Here is a 7,500-nt window from a genome sequence, read left to right as displayed (position 1 = left end):
ATGAGTGCACCGTTCTCGACCCAGAGTTGGTTTCAAAAACCTTGAGTGAAATCGAAGAGAATCATGAACAACGAAACATAGAGATGGACTGCAGCGTCATCGCGAGCAGCCAGGTTTGTTAAGTTATGTCGCGCTGCGCCTCTCCTGTTGATTTACACTGCTCCGCGCAAATTAGGTGATGTCCTGAACATTGGAGGATGTTCACGTCCAATTTAGGAAATTATAAGTGAAAAAATTGCTTAGCTTACTTCTATTTTTGATAATGAAAAATTTTTTGCTTTTGTCTCTTAATATCTCGTGTACAGACTCCTGGAACATCATCGCACTCTGATGCTCGAGAAGAAATGAGGAGAGTTACAGGCATGTCCTCTACACCAGCAGATAGCAAAAAACTGAAGCGAGGAAGGACTTTTGGCCCAGATGACCTGTAAGAAATTGAAACAAAGAAGGCAGACATCAGGGCAGCTAAAGCAATCACTTCTGCAGCAGGAAAAATTTCGGATGCCGCAGATAAAATTGTGAATTGTTTGAACGATCTCAAACCGGCTCTGCAAGCACTAGCAAATAGGAATCATCGCGAAATAATGCAAACTTCAAGTGCCGTGAAGCAACTAGTATGTTTTTTCTCGTAATAAACGCTTTTTTGCTAACTGTTTTAAGTAGTTTTTGTCCATTGAGCTAAGTTTTGAAATTGATCTCAACATAGAAATTTTTCTCAATTAAAAGATTCCCCTTCTAGAAATAAATTTGAAGCTGACCCACACGCCTTTGTTTTGACTTTGTTGCTCGTTAAGGCTTTTTTTAGACTGCGGAAATCTCAAAACTGTGAGTGTTTCTTCCAACTGCAAAACGATTCACCGAATTTGGTAATCCTACGCTTCCAATCCCAAAGGGCCCAAATGAAGGATTTGATCTTGCTCTCCTCGAAGGTAGCACGGCACAAATTCTAGGACGTAGGGCCTCCAGGAAGCTGTGGTCAAATGACGAGCTTATGAATCATATGCTCTCGCCAAAATTAAACCGCCGGAAACACGGAGAGCCTCGGACAGATTTCAGTCCTACGAGAAAGGAGACTTTTAAAGGTACTAGACTAATGTGTACTTAAAGACTTTTTGAATGTTAAAACTCCTTTTTTTCTGATTTCTTAATTGACATTTCAGAAATGATAGTTTTTAAGTGGGCGGAACTTTTTGAAATGATATCAATAGTTGTTTTCTGTTTCTAAGCGTTTTGTTATCTTAAGAGCTTCAACGTATGACGCTGATAGCTTTAATTAAGAGCTTGTGCAAAATCAATTTTTGTTTAGAGTTGTTCCGTTTGAAATATGAATCGGGCTGGATTCATATGTATGAGCTGGCCAAAATCAGCATCAACAACAAAGGAAACGAACTGAAATCTGATGAAAGGAGAAGCAAAGATCTGAGCGAGATGATTCAGAACAGAAGCGTAGGCTCAGTAGAAAATAACCAAACTGGAAGTGAAGCGTAGAGTTTTGCAGAAACCTAAACTTTGCGTTTTTTCAAGTTCTAAATCTTCTTTGTGTTGTTTGCTACTATTAAATTTTGTCTGGTTAAGCCATTTTTTTAATATTAAACACTGTGAACTGAATTGTTCCGGTAAGAGTTGTTGTTTTGTCACATCAGTTATTTGTTGAAGTGCTTATTATCTTCGTTTTGACATTACTACGTCAGTTATTTGTGTTAAAAGCTGAGCTAAAAAGAGTAGTACCTTTCTTATTAGTCTCTCGCTTGCTTCAGGTTTTAAATGTTACTTGAAAAATTAACATTTAATGGAAAAATGCAGTTTATTTTCTGTACACCTCAATGTTTGTGCACATTTCAGTTGGCTTCTGTACAATTTGTATTACGTTTATTCTTACAAGAAAATATTTTTAAACTGACTTCTCAAATTTTTTATCAAGTTTGAGGATTTGAATTCTAGACACTTTTCCTTGTATCAATTCGGAGGAATTGAGCGGCCTCTTTTCAAATACTTAATGTTGGTAGTAAACAGGCTGGTTCAATTTTTTTAATCTTGATAGTAACAAACATAGAACTTATTTTGACTCTGAGCAAGGAAATCACTCTAGGTGATTTTCTCTGATATTTTGAAACTGACTTCTCAAATTTTTTATCATCAAGTTGGTGGACTTGATTTCTAGAAACTTTTCCTTGTATCAATTCGGAGGAATTGAGCGGCCTCTTTTCGAATACTTAATGTTGATTGTAACCAGGCGCACCTACTACTGTTGTCTTGCTCTAGATACCATGAATAAAAAGACAGACTGGTCAATAATAGCGCAATGCGACTATTTTGCCGTTAAAAGATTTGTCGAGACATCGGGTAGAGAAGCGATGTGTACGGTGGTACCCATGCGTGAGACCCTTTTTGAGCGAAAAATTACTCGAGATGTGGCGTGGAGAGAAGCCTATGAGGCTGTCTGTCAGGCATATAATCAACTAAAGCCGAACTTTGCCATTCGTCAGGATAATTTTGGTGGATATTGCCTTGCTTATACCGGCAAAGTGACTGTTCAGGCATCAACAATTTTCCGTCGAGTGCCCGTTGGTTTTGTTCGAGCAGTTCCGGATGGTGTCGTCACAGATCTTTCAGTGTTGTCATCCCAAAGAACTGGAGAGCAACTGCTGCTTCTTGGTCCTCGGCGCTTTGTAAACTCGGATTGCAGCCCAAACTGCAGCGGGTTATGTTGAACTGCGCGTAAAAAGACGAATAAATCCCGGAGAAGAATTGTTGGTAAAGTATGGCCCTGAGTTTTTTGAATTCAGAGAATGTCAGTGCAGAACATGTGAAGTTAAGCGCAGAGAAGACACCTTTTTCGACATAATGTTTGATCTTATTCTAGAAGACGTCTGTCTGGAGGTCGCCACAGTTTCTCTTACTGAACTAAGCGACGAAATTAGCCCTCCTTGTTCTTCGTCTATATCAAGACCCAGACAATTCCGGTTAAGAGGTCGTGAACTTATAGAAGAAATAATGTCCTATGAACAACAAGCTGAACCAAGTTTTGCTGATGGAGTCAGCGTGCCCCTTTGTCCAAATACCAACATGATATCAAGTTTATCCAGCGATTCCACGTTCACAAGTGAAGACGCAGTTTCTGACACTAGCAGTTATCTTAGCAGCACTGTTCTGGGATCTGCTGAAAGTCGAGCATCTCTTGGTGATGAAAACAGTAACGTGTCCTCAATAGGTTCTCTAGATGAAACAGTACCGCCAAATAATCGAATTTCATCGCCTCTTCGACCTACGAATCTCCCAGACATAAACCCCCCTGCTTCGACAATTACTGCGAGTGAAAGATTTGTAGACGCATCAACTCAAGACGAAAGCGACAACATAAAATTATTCAATGGAAGCCACGTTGCATTGAAAGATGCTTTGTTACCGACAGAGTTGTTCTGTTCTCGTTTCAGTCTGTCGGACGAAGCCTCAACTGCATTGTATTCCTTAGTGAAAAGCCTGCTACCGCCTATAAATGAGTTCCCTTCAGGTTACTCGTATGTTAAAAATGTAAAACAATCTTTCTCTGACAACCTGCGTTCTTTTGAAATCACAAAATCTGAATCCTTATGTGTATTTAAATTCCGTTTTCAGCTACGTGACATTGTAATGCGTAATCTTAACCAAATTTTTAATTATTCTGAACATAGAAAAAACAACCCTGAGATGGATCTGAACAATGAAATAGCTCCTCGTGTTCAAGTCAGGCCAAACCACACAACGACCATTAATCTAAATATGTTCACTGATGGTGTTAGTATTAAGAAATCCACATTCAAACGAGAGGTTTGGCCCATTTGGCTGCAAATAACTGATCTTCCGCCAGTTTTGAGAATGGCACGGAAGAACATTGTGTTAGCCGCTCCTTTTGTTGGGTCAGGAATTCCCGATTGGCAGAACATCACTCCACAAATCCGAGCTGAGTTGCTGTCGCCCATAGAAGTTCAATTGAATTACGAAATTTCCCTCAGCGTAGGATTTCAAGTGAATCTATTGGTAGCAGATTTAGGTGCCAAATCACATTTGTTGAATATGTTTAAATTCAACGGTTTCTTCGGCTGCCATTATTTCACCGTCAAAGGCATAACAATAGGCAGGACCCATTCCTACTACCCCTTCAGTGAACGAGGAATGACTCGCGAACCTATTCTGAATGACATATTCACTGATTTCGCTGAAAGTTTGAGTGCCGAAGAAGTAAACAACGTTGTAGGCGTTAAAGGCAGAAGTGCTTTTGCTGGCCTTATTAAGAATTTGCCCTTGACTGCGCCAACAGACTACATGCATTGTGTTCTGCTTGGCGTCGTACCCGAAACCCTTAAACTGTGTCATAAAACACTGACCAACTTGCAAAAAAACAATTTGAAGGAAATCGTTGAAAATCTGAATTGCCCTCGAGAAATTATTGCCTATTCTCGCAAAATTCGTTCATTGGACGAAGTTGGTCAGTTCAAGGCCAACGAAATTTTCAACTGGCTTTTTTATATTGCACCCATGGTTTTTCGCGAACTCGTTCCCCATCCTCTCTTCAAACATCTGATGAATCTGGTTTTCGGAATTCGCTCGAATCCAGCTCAAGTAGTATTGTTTTGCAGGCCGAGACGCTGCTCAGAAATTTTTGTTCTGAAATTGTCTCCGTTCATGGTGGAAATCAGAAAATCGAAACAATTAACGTACACTGTCTAAAACATCTTGCCGACCAGGTCCGGAGGTTTGGTCCTCTATATGGTGTTTCGGCAATGAGTTTCGAGGCCGCCAACAGAATGCTCAGTAAAGTGTATAGTGGTGCTAATTCTGAATGCCAGGTCATTTGCAGTCGGATTCTTCGCAAACATAAATTCGCAAGCCTTTGTTCCATCAACTAAAACGTATAGAAAACGATGAGCACGAACATTTTACAAAAGAAACCCACAGAGCAGAAGCAGTTAAAATGGCAATGAGAGACTATCCATATTGTACAATTTCTAATCGTCATGTTCTCAATCAAGTTTACTTTGATTCCAAAAGTTTTCTGCGTTCTAAAGGTTGTAATTGTTTTTGTTACTACATCGAAAACGGCAAAGAAGTTTTTGGAGAAACACAGTATTTTATTAAACTAAGTAATGCCGAAACGAAAGTCCATGTCAACATTCTGCTTCACAAAGTTTTGGAAGATGTCGGGCTAGTAAAGGGATATATTTTCAAAATTTGCCGAACTACGAAAGAGAACTTAGTGTCTGTTGAAAATATACGCAAGTGTTTTAATTACAGAGACTTAGCAGCCGACAATACAGACCACAAAGACATATCGTATGCCCTCAAACTTTGTTCGATTTTTGAACATTCTTGAACTTGATTTCTGCTTCTTCCCTGCTTTAATCTCTTCCTGCTTTCGCCCGTTAATTAAATGCATGATAAATGATGTCGAACTTAATTTCTACTTCTTCATTGCTCTGATTTTCTTGCTTTCGTCCGTTAAATGAATGATAAATGATGTTAAACTTGATTTCTACTTCTTCACTGTTGATTTTTTCCTGCTTTTGCCCGTTATTTAATTGAATGATAAATGATGTCGATGTACTACCATTGAGGGATACTTGATGTCTGCATCACATTGATCTTCTAAGCACCTTGGGTTACTTCATCAAATTTTCAAGAACACTCACATTCTTCCAAGTTATAATATTTTTGCTGAAGGCAAAGTTTTTCGCTGAAAGGTTTTGCCTTTTTCTTTAAATTTTTCATCGATCTTGACTTAACTGTTCTCAACTTTTTGTGGAGTGGTGTGTTCTGTCGCTTCAAATTTCAGTTTAAAAACATTCATAAAATTTTATTGTTTAGATGAGGTTCCTTATGATAGGGGACTCAAATTTAAGAGATTCCTTGCTTTTTCTAAGGCAAGACGTTCTCTTGTAGTCCTACCGGTAAGGTTTTTTTAAAATTGTTTTAAGTTCTGACTGGCTTTATTCTACTGGAAAATTGTTTGTTTGTAGACCAAAGTTTGAAGGACGAGGTGGTCGTCGATCTCATCACCTACAAGAAATGGTTCCTCTTGCTAGAAAATTTACGCATGTCTTTGTAATTGTCGGCGACAACGATGTTGCTGAGCTCCCTGTTGAGAACAAATACTAGAACTACAAGAATTTTTCTGAAATGATTTACCCAACTATTGTTCGCTTCTGTGGACATTTCAAGCGCAAAGACTTCGATCGTTATCCTAAAGTTGTTGAAGAAAATAATCTGTTTCTATATAAAAAACTAGGCTATCAATACAAAAGCCCGAGAGCAGTAAAAAATAAAGACTTTGGTCTACGTCAACGCTACCATTTCTCGCCATTTGGTGCAGGTTACATGCATATGAGTGCCCTCATTTTATCCGTGATTAAAGATTTTGCTACTTATTGGTAAATTGACACTCATTCATAGGTCCAATTTATTGTCGAGTTTTTTCTCCAATTGATTGTTGCACCTGTACTGTTTTCTTAGTGATATCTGATAGTGCCCAGGTTTTATTTTTTTTCCTGAAGTAGGAGTACTTCAGGAAAAAACTGCCGATTTAAAAATGTTGAGTTCCATAATATACCCTCAATGCGTTATTTCGTTAAAAATGTGTCTGCTGTTTTCTTTTGTTCTTCAGAGGTATGTGGTTGATGAGATGCAGGGCCACGCTCTACAAAATTTAAGAACGTAAGTTGTTGAAAAGTGTGTTTATGGTTATGGATGTGTGTGCGTGTGTCCGTTCGCACTTGTGTTTGTGTTGTGTGTGTGAGTGCGTGTGCCTTTGTGCGCACGCGCGTGTGTGTGTATGTGTATATATGTGTGTGTGTGCGTGTACGCGAGTATGTATGCGTATGTGTATATATGTGATTGTGTGTGTGCGTGCTCGCGTGTGTGTGTATGTATGTGTGTGTGTGCGTGTGCCTGTGTGCGCGCGTGTGTGTGTATGTATGTGTGTATGTCTGTATTTGTGCGTGTGTGAATGTATGTGTGTGCGTGTGTGTGTGTGTGTATGTGTGTGTGTGTTTGCGTGTGCCTGTGTGTGTGCGCGCGCGTGTGTGTGTGTATGCATGTGTGCGTATTTTTGTGTGTGCGTTGGCGCATGTGTGAGTGAGTTTGTATATATGTATGTGTGTGTGTATGTGCGTGTGCGTATGTATGTGTGCGTGTGCGTGTGTGTGTGTGTGTGTGCGTGCGTGACTGTGTACATGTGTGTGTTTGTGTGCGTGTGTGTATGTATGTGTGTGTGCGTGTATTTTGACGTTTTTCGGCTATTTTTGACGTTTCCTAGGTTATTTTAGACATCTTTTCCGGCTATTTTTGACTTTTTTTCGGGTATTTTTGACGTTTCTCCGTCTATTTTAGTCGATTTTGTCGGCTATTTTTGACGTGTTTTGCGGCCATTTTTGAAGTTTCTCCGGCTATTTTAGACGTTTTTTTTTGCTATTTTTGATGTTTTTGCGGCTATTTTTGGCGATTCCCGGCTATTTTAGACGTTTCTTT

The sequence above is a fragment of the Convolutriloba macropyga genome, chromosome 6 (assembly GCF_964194025.1).
Source record: "Convolutriloba macropyga chromosome 6, txConMacr16.3, whole genome shotgun sequence".
Lineage (NCBI taxonomy): Eukaryota > Metazoa > Xenacoelomorpha > Acoela > Convolutidae > Convolutriloba > Convolutriloba macropyga.
This window is presented reverse-complemented; position numbering follows the sequence as displayed.